The 20,187-nt window shown below is 38.1% G+C and overlaps 1 protein-coding gene across 4 annotated transcripts in view; it reads left to right on the top strand.

Moving 5' to 3' along the window:
• Positions 1 to 3,081: 3,081 nt before the first annotated feature.
• Positions 3,082 to 20,187, top strand: part of LOC149235308 (uncharacterized) — a 177,288-nt gene continuing 160,182 nt past the window's right edge. For 2 of the 4 annotated variants that reach the window (XM_089372069.1, XM_089372070.1), the window contains exon 1: positions 3,082 to 3,359. The gene's annotated coding sequence lies outside the window, so the exon portion shown is untranslated. The remainder of the gene's footprint in view (positions 3,360 to 20,187) is intronic. The other 2 variants (XM_089372071.1, XM_089372072.1) reach the window with 2 other exon arrangements.

Here is a 20,187-nt window from a genome sequence, read left to right as displayed (position 1 = left end):
TTGAGGAGGTACTAGATAGTTATAAGCGAATCTCCAATAATCACGATTGAGGAGACATTTGGGTTCTTAGTTATTTGGAGGCCATCATACAACCCATACATCTCTGCTAGGTTGTTTTATTTATGCCCAAGCCCCCAAGCATACTTGATTTCTAGTTTTCCTTAGGCCTTTAGAAGAATCCCTCCCCCTCTTTCCATCCTTGATTTTTTAAATTGACCATATGGATTGGGTAATTCAATTGTGGTATGGATTGGGTAACTCAATTGTGTTGTTGCATACATTGTACAATTGATCTGACAACCAACTATAATTCACATGATAATGTAGCATGGTATGGTAAGGTGTGTTTGGATAAATGGTACTAATGTTGTACAAAATAAGTTGAGCGGGAGCAGAATCATACAAAACTATATTGATACAATAAATTAGCATGTTGTATGGACCCTTAAATGTTTTTAATTTACCAATGGGTCAATTGTACGAGTACGGTTTAACCAAATGATTCAGACGGTGGCTATGCGGTCGTCAGGTGGTAGTTGTGTTTGATTTTTTTCTTATTAATTAATATTTTTTTTTCTTTTATTTCTTTACACACACACACCTTTGTTTTGTTTTTTTCTATAACTTTTTTTTTCCATATATATTTATAATTTTATTTGTTTTTTATTTTATTTATTATTTAATTGCCAAAGGCCTGACAATAGAATGGATAGTCTTCGAACAAACTTTCTGTGGCTAAAAGCCTTAATCGCAACGATAATGAACTTGACGATGAGTTGATGGCCAAAATACAAACCACACTGACTCTTTTATTTCTTTACACACACACACCTTTGTTTTGTTTTTTTCTATAACTTTTTTTTTTTTCCATATATATTTATAATTTTATTTGTTTTTTATTTTATTTATTATTTAATTGCCAAAGGCCTCACAATAGAATGGATAGTCTTCGAACAAACTTTCTGTGGCTAAAAGCCTTAATCGCAACGATAATGAACTTGACGATGAGTTGGTGGCCAAAATACAAACCAAACTGACTCTATGCAATGGTTAAGCAACAAGAGGGTCAAATAACTCTAATACCACTGTAACGAATAGGGTTCATATACACAACGAAATATTTAAACTATTTGGAATATAAGAATGCCTATCATAGGACAAAGTAATATTTTTATATAAGAATGTTTGATGTATAAGAGATATGACATATGATGTTACAAATGAGAACCTTGCTTATATACTAAACAAGGTGCCCCTTCATAAATAGTCATGTCTCTTGGGACATGTGTCTTCAATAACTAATTATTATTTAATTAATCATTATATATAACATATACATTGAATGTCATATCAATTGACACGCAAAATTACATGGCACTTCATTCTTCTCAAAATAATCTACATTAACCTTCATGTTCACACAATATTATTTAGAAAATTATTTCTCAAAATATAATGTTTTTGCTAAAGCATATATAAAGGATATTCTTTTTTTTGCTTTTTTTTATATGCCCACATCCACACTTGAGAGAATATTTAATGTAAAATTGAATTAGTTGATCATATGAGCACATCACATCTAGTCTCTCGATTATTGAGTTTCTAGAAGTTTTGATAAAATGCTTTGACTATTTAATAATATATTTTCTGGAAAACTAGCACAATTTTCTTTATCCACATTTTATTTATTTATTATTAACTTTTATCTATTTCTTAGATGGATACATGTTAGTTGGAAAATCACTTTTATTTTTTCCTTTATTATGAAAGATTCATGAAATTGTAATTGATGATTTAGAGATCTCATTCTCCCATAAGAGGAAAAAATTGCACAATTGCACCTTATTTGAGGGGATTGGAGGTAATAAAGAAAAGTGTATTCTTTTTTATTTTCTTTGTTAGTATTCCATTTTTTTTAAAGGCAAAGTCAAACAAATCTCTCATCTCTCAAGCGGTTAGGGTCCACATATAGGTGTTGGGAATATAAACTTTTATTTTTTATCTATGGTTTTGTTTCGACAAAAGTTATTTGAAATATTTAGGGTGATTGTCATAATATTTTTTTAATATTTCATATTTTATTTAGGTAAATTTTTTTTCTATTGTTTCATATTGTTATTCCTATTCCAACATTTATGTGAAAGAGAATTGCATTACTCTCACTTTGCGGAATAATCGTAAAAGAATGAAAAGCGATTCCAATACATTAATAAGAATTTTTTCATTAAATATCTATAATCAATTAAGTCATTTTTCTTCATTTAGTTTTTAACTTTAAATTGAAAAAAAAATTATTTGGGATTAATTTTTATTTAAAACATAATTTATTGTTTGTTTTTTTTTAAGTAATTTTTTTTAAAGGTCGGAAAACTTATCATAACTCTGTTATCAAACCAGCAGTAAAGACAACCATCTCTGACTACTATCTGTGAATGCAGGCTGACTCATCACCGTTATTCAAGGAAAACCACGCCACCAGGAATAACCCGCTGGTGGTCCATAAGGAGGCAGGGTTTCACTCCTCCCAAATGCCTTGGGTCATTAGCCTGTTTCCTTACGTCTGAGGAAGACAATGAGGACAATCATCTCTAGCTACTATCCGCGAATGCAGGCTGACTCATCACCGTTATTGAAGGAAAACCATGCCACCTGGAATAACCCGTTGGTGGTCCATAAGGGGGCACACTTTCATACTTGCCAGATACCTTTGGGTATTGGGCCATTAACTTGTTTCCTTACGTCCGAGTGTTAAGGGATACTCCAGGCCATCGTTTTAAGAAATGAAGTTAAACAAAATTAAAGACGAGCTCTTAGTCAAGCACAAGCAGTTTTAAAGCATACTTAAGGCATACTCCAAACCACCGTTTTAAGTAATGAAGTTAAACAAAATTATTTTATTTTATTTTTTAGTTATTAAATTAATTTAAAAAAATATTACATAATAAAAAAATTAAAAACTTAACCCAAAAAAAAACACAAAAATAATTAAAAGAAACAAGGTCAATATAACGCTGTAAAATGCTTTTATAATCATGATCTAAGTCAAATAAAAAAGGGACATAAAAGGATAATGGGAAACCAATAATCGTATTCGTGCCCGAGAGATCCGCGTCTCTCTCTCCCAGGGACAACTAAGCCGAGAGTAATTTTATTGGACAATTCGAGGCCCACCCATACAGATCGAACGGTAGGCGGGAGGTCACGCGAAATTTTTAGGGCCATCAAACACTGGCATGAGTACAAACCCTTAGAAAGCAAAAATAACTCATTTCTATCATTGAGATCATAATCTCATTCGCAACAGAGAACCTCTTACATGGAATAAAAATCCTGATTCCGATTTGATTTGATGTGCCAGGGTGAGTTCTCCAGCGTTATTTTTTTTTGACGTCCTTGATCTAAATTCACAGAGATCCCAGATTTTTTTTTTGTTGGAAAAAATGATTTGAACAACAATACTAATAGACAACCGATGAATCAGTTCACAGGCTACTGGGTATATTTTGCTTTAATGCGCACCTGTTGTGGATTACCTGTTGAAAAAAAAAGAAAAAACGCACAGAACTAAATGACATCTCCCGAGTTTGGTTTAGACAAGTGATGATGGTTATTTGTTTCCTTCTTTTAAACCTACATGACCTTCACTTTACTTTATTCATTTTGTTGAATTAAATTTTACCAAACTGTTTCATCAAAGCTCATATTTTCAGCCTTCCTTAGTGCTATGGTATGTTCATTTCCTTTTATTACATGTGTCACCTAATTTTGGAAGTACATTGAGCAGCTACATAATTTTTTTTTTTTTAAAGGAATCAAATGAACATCGTATTTTGAAGAATGAGTGTTTGAGAATTATATGAATGTTGAGTTAATAGGGTATGGTGCTAACATTTTTCACTAACAGATACTTTATATGTCGGCATATGAATCAGATTGAAGACATGAAATTGGGCAATTTGAAATTGGATTATTAACTAGATTTTCATTTACAGTAATGGTGCTTTTAAATTTTGTCATTATAGTCCATTATGGCGATGATGAGCTCTTATGATGTTGTGCAAAGGTCTTATGAACGCTTTATTTTTGTCATTACTTTGTTTATTATTTATGACTCATTGGATATACACTCATTATTAATTTAATTTGATTTGTTAAAACATATTTGGAACACACACAATGATACCCGAGACTTAAGGAGGCTACTCATTGAGGTTAAGGTTCATCTCATTGGAGGTCCAAATAACCCCTGTTGATACCTATTGCCGCACAATCTAGCAGGGCCCTAGGGGAACTTATAGGACAACTACTAGACCAAGTAACAACAATGGGACAAAGACCCATTGTCACCTCAGTCAATGCCCCCTGCTCTTTATGGACTTTTGCCGATGGGTGGAGTCCCGGTAGGATAAGAATCACTTGAAAAAGGAATGATCAATGATCTACTTGAAGTGATTCCACTAAGCCCATTCAAGGAGAAGCTCAATTAAGGCTTAATGAAAGAAAAGTTCTCTGAGAAAGACCTAGGATGGAAATCAAGACCTAGGGCTTGAGACATTTGCAATGAGGATAGGTATGCCTAGAGTCAGGATTCCAAAGGAGAGATAGGACCTCTCAAGAAACTTTGCAAGATGATTTACCACTTCAAATAAGCTTTCGCTATACTTGAGAGACCTAATTAGGGCTTACACTAGACCTAGTGTTTTTAGGACATACGTAGGAAGAAATTCCTCCAAAGTATTCACTATGTTGGAAAAGTAACTGGGTTTGGTCTTCATATTATCTTTGTACTTGTATCAATTTGTATTTTTATGTAAAAGAAGAAAAATAGTTTTATTTAAGCATGGGTTTCATGCTCAAGTCTAGGTTAAGCATGTTCTTCATACTTCTAGGTTTTGATTAAGTCAAAGAATTAAATTTGAGTCAAAGTCCATTTGGACTCTTTGTAAGAGAAAGGAAAAAGTTTTTTTTTTTGTTTAGTCAAAAAGAGTCAAATTGACATCCATAAGACCAAGTCGGCCCTGCAGATGGTCAAGTCGGCTCACTCAAAGGGACGTGTCTGTTCATCCATGAGGACAACTATTTATAGGCGTGAATCCTCCTCCAAAACATAAGTAAGTTCGATGGTATTTCTGTGGAAAGATATGTGAGTTTTGTGGCAAGTTCGTGGATGAAGATAGAAGTATAAATGCGAGTTCTGTGATGGTTGACCCTGCAGATGGTCAAGTCGGCTCACTTAAAGGGACGTGTTTGTTCATCCATGAGAACAACTATTTATAGGCGTGAATTCTCCTCCAAAACAAAAGTAAGTTCAGTGGTATTTCTGTGGAAAGATATGTGAGTTTTGTGGCAAGTTCATGGATGAAGGCAGAAGTGTAAGTGCGAGTTTTTCTATGGAGTAGATACTAGTTTTCTGTGATCATAATTTTGTAAAAACAATACGAGTTATGGCAAACTTCCTCCATGAAGAATGACTGTAATACATTTGAAATATGAGTTGTAGTATCTCAGAAAGAAAGAAAGAAAGAAAATTATTTTAACGTCCATGAGGCTAAAGATAGCCTATGGCAAACTTCCTCTATGATATGTGAGTTGTTGAAGGGTTGTAAGATCAATAAAAGACAAGCTACAGAAAGGACAAAGAATCACTGTGGGAGAAGGGATCTTGTGACAGATCAAGCTATCTTATTAAAGATGAATCTTGACAGAGAATGGAGGGTTGATTTGGTGTTTGGAGATGGTCTTGGTCATTGGGTCTTGAAGGTCTCATTTTGATATGATTCTATAAGAAGAGGATTGTTCGGGTTTCCCCAATTGTGGGTTTTGCCCTAGCCTGGAGCCTATATCTTGTGTTCTTTATGTCTTTGTGATCTTCATGTTTTGGTAATTGCTTGATGAAGAAGTAAAATTAAATAATAAAGAGCCAACAAATATCACAAGTAATTATCAAGTAAAGGAGAATCAACATAATACTACAAATACCTTAATTTTCCAACATGGTATTAGAGCTTAAGGTGAGAAGAGGAACTTTTGGAGTTCACATTCTATTGGTTCTAGTTCAATGGCTCGCTACATATTATAGTGGTTCAAATAGCATCTCTGTGGACTCATGCTTCTTTTGTTACAACTACATTTATGATTTGAAGTTCACACTCCTCTTAACTACACTCTTGTGGTTGTCATCTATGGCTTGCACACTGAGGTTCCCGTGGCTTGTATACTATGACTTATCATGAAACAGTGAGACAGTGATGACTTGAGGTTCATATGACTTTGTGACCAGGCATTCTATGATTTATATCTCTTATATGTTGCTCGCATCCCTTGAAGATATATTCTTGTGGCTCGATCTCTACAGTACATTTGTTGTGACACGTTATAGTGGCTTATTATAATGATCGTGTATACGGAGCATCAACACATCTACAATGGCATTAACTCTATAACAAGTGACATTACCTCCATTCCAATGCAACTTTTTCAGAAGATTTTTGTCAAGAAGGATCAAGTTCTCAACGAGTAAGCTAGGTTTTGTAACCTAGTCATACTCATGGAGGGATTGTTCTTAATAGAACCTTGAGAAAGGGATCATCTTGATCAAAGAATCTCATAGAAATATAGTCCTTATGGAGGCCAAGTAGGCCTGCAAGAAGAAGACAATCCACAAATGCAATTCATCAAGAGTTGAAGCACAAAGAAGTTGTAGACCTCAAGGAACTGAGTTAGTTAGGAGGGAGAGGATGAGCTTGTTATCTTTTCTCATAGCCGAGTTTGAGTAGGTCTGTTCATAAGTTTTGGGCATTCGAATTATGGATCATCTCTGTGCATCTGGTTGTGACATTTTCTGAAGTTTTAAGAGAACCAAGACCCTATATAATGATGGACATGAGGCTGCAAGGCTAGTGGTAAGGCATAGACAAGGGCCGAAGTTCTGCATAGAAGACCTAGGGCTAGCAAGGAAGGTGATCACTAGGATATGTGTGATTGAGGTGGCCATAGGAGATTCGAACTTTGGGGTTGCAGAGGACTATGATTTAGGTTGAAAAGATTAAGTCGAGTTTTTGATCATAACCGTTGATCCGTAGGAATTGTGCCGAGTTCCCAAAGGAGGTAAGTTTTTTCTCTTATGTTAGTTGAATTTCTAAATGAGGAGAGCCGCTCATAAGGGTTTGGGACAACAAGTGTAGATGCCTTAGAAACTGTGATTTGATAAAATCATTATTGTGTGGGCTGCTAAGTGCGCCCTAATTATTGTGATTTTTATGTAACAAGTCATTGTTCATTGGGTTGGCCTAGTAAGTGCCAAGTATTATCATCTTGGTGGATCAAGAAGGACGTTGTGAGGGCAGTTTATGTAAGCCCTAGGTTTGTCATTCTTGGAGCAGCGAAGAGATAACAAGAGGGCATATTTGGTGATACCCTAGTTTAGTGAGTTCATTATAGGTGGGCTGATTTGTGGAAACCTTTAGAACATTGAATGCGGGAGGTTATTCAAGTAGCCCTAAGTTCTGTCATCCTATGAACAACAAGGAGATGTTTAGTGGGAAAATACTTGAAGTCCTAGTTCATTGATTTGATTAGTGATAAGAGGGTTGAGTATGAAGACCCTAAGAGCAGTGATGTTGAAGTAGATTTCTCATTGCTAAAGGGAAATTTGGTGAAGTCCCTGTTACCCACCATTCGTGGGTGGTATCCATACATAGGAGATTTTTTTTTCCCCTATATGGTCCTCAGCTAACAGCCAGTAGCCCCTTGAAGCCACCAAATAGCTCGATGTGCCACTATCTCTACAACCTGAGCTAGCCATATGCTCCCTCGCCCATTTTCCGTGATCATATGTTTGAAGGTGGGCCTTCCAACCTGGAAGGTATGGCTTTTCATTGTGTGGTTGGGTATTTTTGTTTACTTATCATGAACACTCTTGGGCATGGATTGGTGGGGGGATTCGACGGAAAGAGTGGGATTGGTTTGTACTCTTGTATCCTCTGTGCAATTTGATGGTTAGCCTTGTATCCTAGTCCCATGGGATCTCCTTTATTGGCTATTAGTTTTAGGGGTGGCACTACATGGGAAAACCCAATTTTGGTTGCGTGGCACTGCTTCCTGACACTATATACATCAACTCCCCAATGATAATTATAACCCCATTCACCATATTTCCCATCTGGGTCCACAAGGAGTTAGCCTCCCCTTCCTCTTGTCCACACTTTGGGTCGGGCCTGGAACGATGCTATAGAGGTTGATGTAACTAAAAGAAAAGAAAAAGCATAATTTGGTCACTCTCAACAGGAAATGTACCAGAAAATGCAAAAGATGGCCGAGACATAAAAATTTAGCACATGGGCAAAAGCCAAACATGAGTTCTACCCGTTTCATCATGGCCATCACCCTGGTTTCTAGGGTCCCTCACATTGGCCCTTTACATCATTTAGGAACCCATGATTGTCCCAACCCCTAGTGGGCGATGAACTTCCCCACTGCTATATCCTACACATCATGCTCTCATCCCCTGGAGCCCCGAGCAATTACAAAAGAAAAAGCAATAAAAGGAAAAAGGCATATGAAGAAGGGTGGAAAAACAAAGGTCGGGGTAACTCATGTACCACGATTGCTCCCTCCTACATTCATACACCCAAGTGTGGGCTTCCCTTATTATGGCTACCCTTGTACTGTGGCATGTGGCTTGGAGCCTTCCCTTGATGCCCCATTCCGTTCCACCATTATATCACATGCCACCTGCCATTTGATGGATGTACCATGGACATGTCACCCCCTTGGAGGCTGAAACCATCTAATAGGGTCCTTGGTTAACCTTCTTCTTGAACTTGGAGACACTTGTACGTTCTAAAGCCCACTATGGAAGGGCATGCCACCATGAAGTGTTCACTTGGTTCCATGAGTTTGTAAGCTTATTTACTCAATTGCACTAATGATCTATTGTACTGGAAGGTGAGGGGACACATTGGATCTTATACAGGATTGTAGGTGGGTCTTCGTCTTGGGTTTGGTCTCCCTATACGGGGTCCAAGCCCTCCAGAGGGTCATATTGGCGTTTGTAGGGTGAGCGTTGAGAGCCACGGGTCTCCACCATAGCTCAGAGCAGATTGCCACTTCATGGGATCCTTCAGTTCCACCTATTGCTTGCTCGTGTTCCACCTTTTGGACGATGATGATGCACCTAGACCACCTTTCCCAGTAGACTCCACTCTTGCACCACACACTTGGTAGCTGATCCACAGCCTAGATGAGGATGTGTCTCACCGCGGGAGACAATGGGAGGGCTTGCACCATTCTTCTAGCCCTTACAGATGGGATATAGGCTTGTTCGATCCATTTGGAGACCCATGAGGATGTTTTGTGCCCCCATAGCCACTTGGGGACACCACAGGTTGTTTGCTTGGATATCAAGGGGCCAACCCCTTGATCACTATGTTTGGAGCTCATTTATTCATCTTGGCACACATTGGACTCCATTAGGCCTCTTCAATGGCCCTTTGACCTATTGTATCTACTATTTTTCCCTCTTGGGAGGCTTATTATTGTATTATGGAGCTATCTTGGTGGGCTTGTCACCAAGGGATGTTATTTTGGCACATTATTTTATTAGTAGAGGCATTATTAGGCCTTATTAGGAAAATCGAACCCCTTTGGGAGGATATATTGATGTGATGATCATTCCATTTGATCATCACTTGGATTTGGATAATTTGTTTCTTATGGGAATTTCGTTATAGCCTTTTGATGGACAAATTGGTTTTTGAACGCATTTCGATGTTTGGAAGAGCTTAATTGTTGTCTTGGAGCTTCGATTTTCTTGCACTTTGATGATTGGAATAATTTCACTATACTTGTGAGTACTCTTTTTCATTTTTATCTTGTACTTTGTCTCATTTAATGATCTATGAAATATTTTCGTTCATGAAGTTGGTGTCGCTGCCCTAATGTTAATGCGAAGTTGCTAATCTTGTCTTTGTGAGGGATTTTTCATATGATTATTGTGAAGTATGGTGAATTATTGTCCTAGGGGTACATGATTGTTCATGATTTGCCTTGATAAGTCATCAATTTGCAGCATAAAGAAGTATAAATTTCCTTAAGTAACCTAGTTGTTGCTAAAGGCCATACGAAGTTGCTAGGGAACTCCTTGGTTGGGAATAAGCATCTCTAAACATTGATTTCATTAGACTCCATTCTCCCAATAGGCTAGGCATTGGTCTAGTCCTAGGTGATCATCGAAAGAAAATTCCTTTTCACCTCTTCTCCTTTTCTAAGGCCTAACCCTAGTAGGCCTCCTAGGGCATCACATGAAATTCTTTCTAGCCATCCAAAATACTTGAAAATTGGTCAAGAACTGCGCTGGGGTCTTCTTGAGAGGTCCTCCAAATTTGAGACCAATCCGACGGTGGAATCTCAAGATATTGCAACCCTAGCTCAAAGACCATTTTTCTCCCTAGGGTTCCTTGGGTTAGTGCCTTCATTGGGGTCATTGCATTCAAATCTCAAGAAAAATCTAATTTCTTTGATCCTCTTCTCCACCCCAACTCGGTCAAGTCCATTAGTTTGTTGTTCAACCCCAAAACCTTGACCTCGTTTGGGCCCACTAGGGCTTCTTTGTGGTCCCGCAACCTTGCAACTCCAATTTCACAAGGATTGCTTAGAAACCCTATCTTTCTAGGATTCTTTGGTTTAGGGCACCTCATGTCAAGAAATATCTCTCAACCTAGATCAAGGTATCCTCTTAGCCCTTCTTAGAGAGCCATACATCTTGCTTCTAAAGCAAGTAAGCTTGTCATTTGAGCCTCTCTTGTGAATAGGCTTTTGGAATCACTTTACATCGTATCATTGATCCATCTTTCCTAGTGATTCTTTTTCATAGCGAGACTCCTCCCAGCGGTGAAAGTCCGTAAAAAGCAAGGAGCTTTAGCTGAGGTGACATTGGGATATTGCTCCATTGTTGCCCCTTGACCTAGTAGTGCTCTATAGGATCCCCTCCTAGGACCCTTGCTAGTTTGAGCGGTAACAATCTCTAAGAGTTAGATATCTTGAGGAAACAAGAGAAGCAACTAGAGGGTAGAATTATTTGTGTCTATGGAACTGTGTTGATTGATAGAGATTGATTGGAAAGGTCAGCCAAGTTGTGTTCAAAGTTGATTGAACAATGGATTGGCTAACCTTGTATTGTGATAATTAGTTAGTTGAAGAAATTGTATAATGGATTATCTTCCAGGCAGGAAACAATGTAGGAAGTAGTGTTGGACACAAGTTCAGGATGCAGTTGGTGAAGACCTCAAGTACAAAATTGTAGATTGTTTGGAGGCAGATTCAGAGCCCTAGTTCAAGAAATTGCAAGATGAGCAAACTTGGTGATAAAAGGGCTGGTTGAGAAAGCTACAACAATTGCAGGTAGCTGATGTAAGGGAAGTATGAGTACTTATGACACAAGCTAAGGCTTGTTGATGAATTGTCCCTGTTTAAGAGGGAGTGAGCATGGATTTCTCCTCTCAGGTTGAGAGGGAGTAAGGTTGGACACTAGTTCTCCTTGTATCATGTACTAGGCCAAAACTAACCACTGCAAGTCTAGTGCATGCATCATGGATAGGGAGAATGGATTGAATAAGCATGGTTCTCCTTTTGTCAGGTATTGTGACATATTAGGATTGATATCCTAAGTCAAGTACATGGGCATGGATAAGGAGAATCGTGGATTGGATAAGCATCTTAGTCAAACATTCTTGAGTCATGTACTGTGATGGATTAAGATGGATATCCTAAGTCAAGTACATGGACTTGGATAAGAATGGTCCGATGGATAGACATTTCCTTGAGGGAAATGATCTGGGTATCCTGGGTGGAGTATGTACCTCGGTGAGGTGGTCTGGTGTCCCATGGAATGCCTCCCAACATTGTGCTATGATCTTGTGAGAGATGGAGTGTACCTGTTAAGGCCTTGGTAATGTGACAATATTGATGATACTTTGATGCTTATCAATCTAGATCCCTTCTTATGAGAATATTTCAACTTGAGACAGACCTATTGAGTCATTATGAATACCTCCCTAGTTAAGAGGGAGTGTTGGAAAAGTAACTAGGTTGTCTTCATATTTATCTTTGTACTCGTATCAATTTGTATTTTTATGTAAAAGAAGAAAAAGAGTCTTATTCAAGTTAGCTCACTCAAAGGGATGTGTCTGTTCATATGTGAGAACAACTATTTATGGGCGTGAATCCTCCTCCAAAACGTAAGTAAGTTCGATGGTATTTCTGTGGAAAGATATGCGAGTTCTGTGGCAAGTTCGTGGATGAAGACAAAAGTATAAATGTGAGTTTTGTGGCATGTTTATGGACGAAGGCAAAAGTATAAGTGCGAGTTTTTCTGTGGAGTAGATACTAGTTTCCTGTGATTAGAATTCTGTAAAAATAGTACGAGTTATGGCAGATTTCCTCCATGAAGAATGACTGTAGTACATGTGAAATACGAGCTGTAGTATCTATGATATGCGAGTTGTTGAAGGGCTGTAAGATCCATAAAAGACAAGCTACAAGAAGGACAAAGAATCACTATGGGAGAAGGGATCTTGTGACAGATCAAGCTATCTTATTAAAGATGAATCTTGACAGAGAATGGAGGGCTGACTTGGTGGTTGGAGAAGGTCTTGGTCTTTGGGTCTTGAAGGTCTCATTTTGATCTGGTTCTATAAGGAGAGGATTGTTCGGGTTTTCACCAGTTGTGGGGTTTTGCCCTGGCTTGGAGCCTATATCTTGTGTTCTTTGGCGTTGCGATCCAAATAATTTCAGAGAGAGAAAAATGTGATTACTTCACATGTATTTGATGGAGATCGATCACCTTTTATAGTGAAGGTTAGGTCCTTTAGAAAGCCAACTTACCAAAGGAGGAAAAACAAATTTTTAAATTTGTTGGGGTCGAATTTCTTTAAGAATCTAAGTTGAAATAATTTTTGGCGGGAGATCAAAAATCAATTTGAAATATAAATTATGATACCCTCTACTTTTTGGACCAAATAAATTTCCTCCAACTTTTGGTCCATATATTTAATACATCTTCATGGGCTAACCTTAACCTTTTTCAACAAATATTTAGTTCTTTAAAGAGGGTCCTTTTTTTGATATTTGTCATACTATCATATGTTGGGGCTTTTGATCATAAGAATTATCCCTTCCACCTTAATATCTTTCTTCTAAGCCCATGCACCAATGACAAGCTGCCATGTCACCTCACTTTGGGGTTCTGACCACATGATGGGGATTTTTAACTTTGAACAAGCATATCTCTCAACCCGTGAGGAATCCCATGGTGTGCAATATACCATTTGAATCGGCACGACGAGGAGCTTCAATTGACAATGGTCACGGAGGCAAATGCATTGATCTTTGTCTTCAAAAATCTTCAACAAGTATGGGGCTATTTGGAGCTTCAAGGGCATCTAGGGTTTTTAGTCATTGGGAGCTTTAATTAATGTAAATCAGACAAATATTAAGAGCGTTCAAGACCCGATGTTGGCATCAATGACAACACCATTCAACAAAAACCCCTTGTTGAAATTCTTAAGGATGTTTTCTTTTTGACAATCTCTTAATGTGGAGATCAGTATGCCTCTCAAAATTGTCAGTGGAATATGAGCCTTCAAATTATGACAAGAGAATTGGATCAAGTATAAAAAAGCTGTGATGCACTGAAGATCTATTATAAGGCTGAAATAATATCAGGAGATCCAAGAATCTCAAACTGTGACAGAGAATGAAAAGGAAGCTTGATTTATGGCTTGATCTGTCATCAAATTGTATGACATATTCCTATGGATAATTTGTGCTTTAAAGAGGATCCATCGAACGAATTCTGTGCAAAGGAAGAGGCCTATTAAGCCTCTGATTCAACTTTTAATGAAAGGCCGAAGTTCACTTAAGCTCTGTGAAGTCCGGATCATGTCATCTACTATGGAGGGCACTGTACTTAAGTCAAGTTTAAAAAGGACTAACATTTTGAAGTGTTGTAGATCTGTTCTATGACTAATATAAAGCCTGATACTCAAGGAGACCATCGAAGTTTGCAAAAATGCAAGGTATGTATCAAAGTTTTTTTATAGCCTTGTCAAAAAAGGTCAAATATAAAAGTATGGTTTGATCTCTATGAAAGGACTAATCTCAGTAGTCCCTGAAGGATGAAAAAACATTATTTGCAACTTGTAACTCACCCCTGTATTATGTGAGTAACAATGAATCAAAATTGTTCAGATTAGAATGATTATGGGTTTGTAACAAAGATCCTATCTGATTCCCTACGTTAGTCTTGGAGGAATTAGCTATGAATACCTTCTTCTTCAAGATTCAGTGGTAAGATGTAAAGAGATCAAGAGCTTGAAGCCAAATTAATATTTTAAAAAGGGGGGTGATAATAGTTTGAAACCTGGCATGGCAAAGTCAAAAAGGGGGGTGATAATAGTTTGAAACCTGGCATGGCAAAGTCACAAGAGAAATATGTGACCTATATATGGGGCATAACTGATCTGTCCTTCTGAAGCAGGATAATTATTTTTAAAGCTGATCTGAAGTTTGTTGCCTCCTTGAACTCCTTGGAAATAAGATATGTATAACCCTTGATTGGGAAAGAGCTCTGTCAGGAAGGATGAAATACGAGTCTGAAACTTGCATCATAATATTTTTGTTTGGATCTAATGATTTACTAGTATGACCCAATCTGAAGATTGTGTCAATGCCATACCTTACAAAAATTATATATGAAGGATAGTTGTGCATACATCTAATGATGGGTGGTATGATGTATTCAAGAATGATTTGGGCTGATTTCAATAGCCTGTGTATAAAGTGCTAAAGATGCAAACTCTGTTATGTCTTACTCCATTGAAAGATGTGTAGCAATCCCAAATCAGATTATTGATCAAACTTGGATGCTTGAAAATGTTGCATAAATTGCAAAAACACCATTTGCTGACATGAAACTTATGCTTGTTGAAACGAGTAGAGGCCGAGTTCCTCTTCAAGGTTGAAGGCTGAAGTCCTCTTAAGAAAAGTAAGACATGTGCTGAACTCGATGAAGTATAAACTACTCAGGTTAAGGAGATCAAACCATGTTTAAGCCAAGATTATGTGATAATGGGTCTGTCTTGGTAAAGACCTCTCATTGGAAGATCCCTGATCATGACATCTTTATTTGCTGAAGAATTGAGACTCTATGATCTTGCATATGTCGAAATATAATACTTGCAAGGTAAAAATTCTAGAGTTTGGAAGATTGAGAGTCTTAGACTCTTAGCTATGAAGTATTCCAAGGTCTTAATATTTGAATATGAAAGTGAGAATCTAGGGTTTGAAAACCCTAGCAAGTTAAAAAGTCTTGGATGAAGGGTTTATGGACAAAATCCTAGGATTGGACGCTTTCGCTGAAAGAAGAATCCCTAGCTCCTGCAAGGAATGAATGACATATTGATGATGATATGGACGAGGTTCACTTGCAAGTTGGATGCAAGAAGGCTAAGATCAAGAGGGAGCCGACATGCTCTCAAAAGATAGGTATTTGATATCTCTCTTGTTTATTACTATTACTATTTTTTTATTAGTCTCTTATCTTTGCATATCTTGCTTGGTTGTATTTGTTCTTCCATGACTTCCTAACAAGGATTGCAGGTACTTACTGAAGGCTGCCAAGGCTGTGGCAATAGATGAAAAGATTGGAAGAACAAAGTAAAGCTTGTGACAAGAAGACTCGTGTTGAGAGATATTGTATTGGATGAGCTCTAGACTCAGAGGGAGCAGACAGATCAGCCAAATTGAAGCTTGTTTCTTGATCTATGTCGAAAAGAAGTTAGTTGCGACTAACAAGATGAAGATTGCTAGAAGTACAAAGCGAAGGATTACCTCAGTAAGAGGGAGAAGACTATGAAGTCAGGCACCTCGAGCTTGAATTGATATTTGTTAAAGAGCGACGCTGATACTAATCTGTACTACAAAGATGTTGAAGATGAGCTCTTGATTTTTCTGCTATCTGTTGACAATATGTTTCAGACAAGGGCCGAGGACCTCTTTGTCCTGTGTAAGAGGGAGATGAATTTTAAATGAAGGATCTAGGTCCAATGCATTGGATCAGAAGATTGGTGAAATCCTTGTTGAGATCCTTATGAAATATGGCGTGATGGACTGCAAGTCCTTGGACACTCCCATGATGACAAATTTGAAGAAGCAGTGAGACTCCGAGTCTGACTTGGTTGATCCTATTGATTGGCTCGTTGAACTATGGACTGCATGGATTTGCAGATTCTAATTGGGCTGGATATTCTGAAGACTAGAAGAGCACTTCTGGATGTTGTTTTAGCCCGGATATCATTGATGAGTATGATGCAGACCTCTGTTGCACTTAGCATGACTGAAGCTGGGTATACAATTGATTGTTTAGCACATTGTGAAGCAGTTTGGCTTCAAAATTCATTTCCTGGTTTGTTTGATTAGGTGTTGGAATCGACCGTGATATATTGTGACAATCAAAGTTGTGTGAAGCTTTTTGAGAATTTGCTTTTTCATGACAGGTCGAAGCACATTGAGATCAAGTATCACTATATTCGGGATGTTGTCCAAAGAAGAGTTGTGAGGCTCAAATACATTTCTATTGATGAGTAGGTTGCTGATGTTTTGACAAAGCCACTATCCCGAATGAAGTTTGCTTGCTTTTGTGAGAAGCTTGGAGTGGCTGAGAATTCCTCTTGGAGAGAGAGAGCATTGATTGTATAACATCATGAATCTTCCTTGGGCTTGGCTGAGAAACCATGGTTTATGGTTGGGAAGATTGTTCTGGTTACTCCCTTGGGTCATTGAGTTTGACCGAGAAACCTTATGGTTGGGGAGGTTGGTTTTGAGGCTTGGAGTGCTCCCTTAGGTCATTGTGTTTGATCGAGAGACCAATAGGCTTGGTCGGGGACACTGATTTTGAGTACTCTCCCTTGGGTCATTGTATTTGACTGAGAGACCATATGGTTGAGGAGATTGACTCTTTTGACATCGAGATCAGGATTCCTCCCTTGGGTCATGGACCGAGAGACTATATAGTCGGGGAGTTTGATATTGAGATAGGGATTCCTCCCTTAGGTCATTGAGCTTGACTGAGAGACCTTTGTTTATGGTTGGGGAGATGGACCCTGTGTACTCTCTTAGGTCATTGGGTTTGACCGGGAGACCATTGGTATGGTCAGAGAGTTTGATCCTGATTACTCCCTTGAGTCATTGTGCTTGACTGAGAAACCATTTCATATGGTTGGAGAGTTTGGCCTCATGAACGATATTGATTGATCCCATGGTCAATTTGGTTTTGACCTTGAAGCCATTGGTTTTGGCTTATGGGACGAGCTTGATGCTATCATCCTTTCCTTATGATGAGATTTGTACATCTGATAGAGAGAATGAAAAGTACCTCCCTGGCTAAGAGGGAGTGTTGGAAAATTGTAGCTGTGGCCGGTATTTTCATTATCAAAGTCAAAGGAAAAATAATTTGTCTTTTAGCTGACCAAGTTGGTCCCATCTTGTCAGGTCGGCCCCACCTCATGAAGGGGTTTGACCCTTGGTCAAAACCCCTCGAATTGAATGCCTATATATTTACAAAAGGTTCTCCTCATTTGGACATCACATCAATCATTCAACCTGTTCTAACAAGCAATCTGCTCATACTTGCAAGGGAAGAAGACATCTGTTGACAAGTGAAGTTTGACTTTTCTCCACTTTGATTTGACCATCGTTGAATTGGACTATTCTGCTGCGGGTTGATCAAATCTTTGACTGTCTTGGAGGCCGAATATTCTCAGGACCTTTGATGGTTCTGTTGACCGAGTTCTGGATCAGTTTCTAGGCGTTGACTGAGGTTTGACCGAACCTTTCTGTGGAATTGGAGGACCAAATTTCAGCCCTTTGACCAGCAGCCTCAGGCCGAAATTCAGCCCCTTGTACAGACTTTGACCAGTGAGCAGATCATTGACTTTTCTCTCTTTTTGACTGATTTTGATTTGGCATTTAATGTGGTCAATGGTTGACCTTTGACTGGAATATTCTGATGTACGATTTGGATGAATTGATCTCTCTCTCGTAAGGAAATATTACCAGTTTTTCCGCATGTGGGGTTTTGTCCCAAGAAATTTTGGTGTCTCTTGTTTCATTGTTTTTACTGTGATCTCTATTGCTTTACTGAATTTATGTTAAAATTTGGGTACAAGAGGACAAGTGGTTCCCTAAGGCTTTGATCTTTGGCCTAGGGAAAAGTGTCCAAATTTATTTTTTACTTTTCTCCTAAAGTGACTTTATAAGTGGTCAAGTCAATTTAATCTAAAAGTGACTTTATAAGTGGTAAAGTTACATTCTAATTTAAAAGTGACTTTATAAGTGGTAAAGTTGCATTCTAATTTAAAGGTGACTTTATTAAAGTGAATGAAGAATTAGAAAGTGAAAAAGTGACTATGGAAATAAAAGGTTAAGTGGGTCTTTATTTAAGTGGATGAGTTAAAAAATAGAAAGTGAAAATCAAATGCACATTTATTCTCATCCTTACATCTAAATGAATCCCAGCCATTAGATCTTAGGGTAACCCAAAAGGTCATTTAGAGAATAAAAGGAGAAGAGAAGAGGAAAAGATCAATTCATTATTTCATGAGCATTTGAGAGAAAGAGAAGAGAGAGCAAGGAGAAAATTTCTGAGCAGTGAGGAAGTGAAGGAGAGCAGCAAGAAGACATTTTAGCAAATTTGGGCAGCAACATTTATTGGCACGCATCCCAAGGAAAAACCGTACAGCAAGAGAAAGGCACAGAAATCGAGGAAGAGGGACAACAAGTTCTGGGCACATTTTTCGAGGCTGGCCGTACAACATTTAATGCTGTTTTATTGCTATAAAAATTTCTGTTTTGGTTGTTCGCTGATTGACACGATTTTCGAGGTGGAGTTCAAGCACGAAAATCGAGATAAGTTGTAATTTGTGGTTGCTGGAATTTTTACTGTGTATTTCAGTTTCTCTGTAAAAGCATTTTCAGAAATAAAGAAGAGCTCTCAAATTGGTTTTCTCCAAGAGTTGTAGGGGGTTTTTCCAGGGTCACATTGACCAAAAATCATTGTGTTATTTTCTGTGTGGCTGTCATAATTTTGTTGTGTTTTATTTCTACAATTTCAGTAGTTGTGAAATCTCTAAATTTGTGTTTTCAGAAAATTATTGTTATTTCCAGATTTTAGAATTTTTATCATGCTTGAATTTAAAACTAAATGCATGGAGTGATAAGGAAAACTAATAACCGGAGTGGGGGTTGAAATTTCTTCATGGTATCAGAGCTTGGTTGGCTGAAAGTGCAGTTTCGGACAACAAAGTGAAAATTACAGCAAGCTGATTTTTACACAGAAAACATAAACCTTTACCATAGATTTGAAAATTTCAATTTGGTAGGACAGTGAAACATGTCTTTGGGTTTGAGAGTTGAAGACAGGTTGGATGGGCAGAACAACTACAGTGCATGGAAGGAGAGAATCCAGAGCATCTTTGAGGAAGCAAAAGTCTGGGTCGTTATGGTAAATACGACACAGAACCCAGTGGTAGTACCTGCTGACCCTGTACAGTTGGCACAGTTTAACAAAAAAAATGCTAAGGCAAAAAGATTGATTCTGGAAGGAATCAAAGACCATGTCATTCCTCATGTGAGAGGAAAGACTTATGCACATAAGATGTGGACAGCCTTGACCAGTCTTTACCAGAGTTCAAATGAAAACAGAAAAATGGTCCTAAAGGAGAAACTAAAGGCCATTAAAATGGCTAAGACTGACAGTGCTACAACATACCTCACAAAGATCACTTCAGTGAGAGATGAATAGGCAGCCGTAGGTGAGATCATTGCACCCACTGAGTTGGTGAGGATTGCTTTGAATGGTCTTCCCAAGACTTGGGAGAATTTTGTGGATGGCATTGCTGCACGGGAAAACCTTGCCAATTGGGAGAGGTTGTGGGATGATTGCATTCATAATGAGATCAAAAAGAACCATCTTGGGGCAGGCAAACAGGTGGAGGAGGATGACAATGTGGCATTGTTAGTAAGAGGCAAGAAGGGCAGAGCAAAGAAGCAAGCTTCCAACAGTGGAGGCAAAAGCAAAGGTAAAGGCAAGCAACAGAACAAGGAGAAGGACTATTCCAAAGTCAAATGTTG

The sequence above is a fragment of the Pinus tabuliformis genome, chromosome 8 (genome assembly GCF_031772625.1).
Source record: "Pinus tabuliformis cultivar Carrire ecotype Pingquan chromosome 8, CPIR1, whole genome shotgun sequence".
NCBI classification, from domain to species: Eukaryota; Viridiplantae; Streptophyta; class Pinopsida; order Pinales; family Pinaceae; genus Pinus; species Pinus tabuliformis.
This window is presented reverse-complemented; position numbering and strand designations above follow the sequence as displayed.